Here is a 727-nt window from a genome sequence, read left to right as displayed (position 1 = left end):
CTCCCGGCCGCCGTCCTTCACCCCCCTCAGCTTCCGGACCCCCGTCTGCTCCCGGCGGGCCTCCGAGTACCCTCCCCTTCTCCCGAACTGACCGACTGGCACTCATGACCCGCCTTGGTAGGGCCCCCACCGGCCCCGGCTCGCGCCGGCGTTGGGTGGACGGTTCCTCCCCACTTGCGGGTCGCACTCTAGCGCCTCGGCCGCCGCGAGAGCGTGCGCTACGCGCCGCCCCCGCAGGCCTTGGCGCGACCGAACGGCAGCGAGACCGAGACGCCCCGAATCCCCCACCTAGAGGAAATCAACGGAGGCCGAGCGCGCGATCCGATTGCGGCACGCCGCGTGGGTGTCCGCCGGCCGCGCCGGTCTACCGCGAATGCTGTTTCTCAAACCCTTGCCTAACCAGACGGCACCGCGGGATGTGTTGTCGCAACTCTGCTCGACTATCGGAATAGCCTTTCCCGACTACCGCGTTGCGGGAGGCGTCTTTCGTGCCGCCGGTGGCGTATGACCTTCCGCGAGAGGCGTGCGGGCTCGGGGGGGCCGCAACGACCGAGTCTGACTCGGACGGGGCGCAGCTTCCCTCCCGGTCGCAGCAATAAGCGCCGAACGCAGCGTTGGTCACCAGCCACCCCGGCGGGTTCGTCGGGAGCGCCGGTACCCTTCCGTAGCTAGTTGCCAGCTGGCCACAGCGGGCCGCACCGACCGAGTCTGACTCGGACGGGGCGCA

Source organism: Syngnathus typhle, unplaced genomic scaffold (assembly GCF_033458585.1).
Source record: "Syngnathus typhle isolate RoL2023-S1 ecotype Sweden unplaced genomic scaffold, RoL_Styp_1.0 HiC_scaffold_337, whole genome shotgun sequence".
In the NCBI taxonomy this organism is placed as follows: Eukaryota; Metazoa; Chordata; class Actinopteri; order Syngnathiformes; family Syngnathidae; genus Syngnathus; species Syngnathus typhle.
This window is presented reverse-complemented; position numbering follows the sequence as displayed.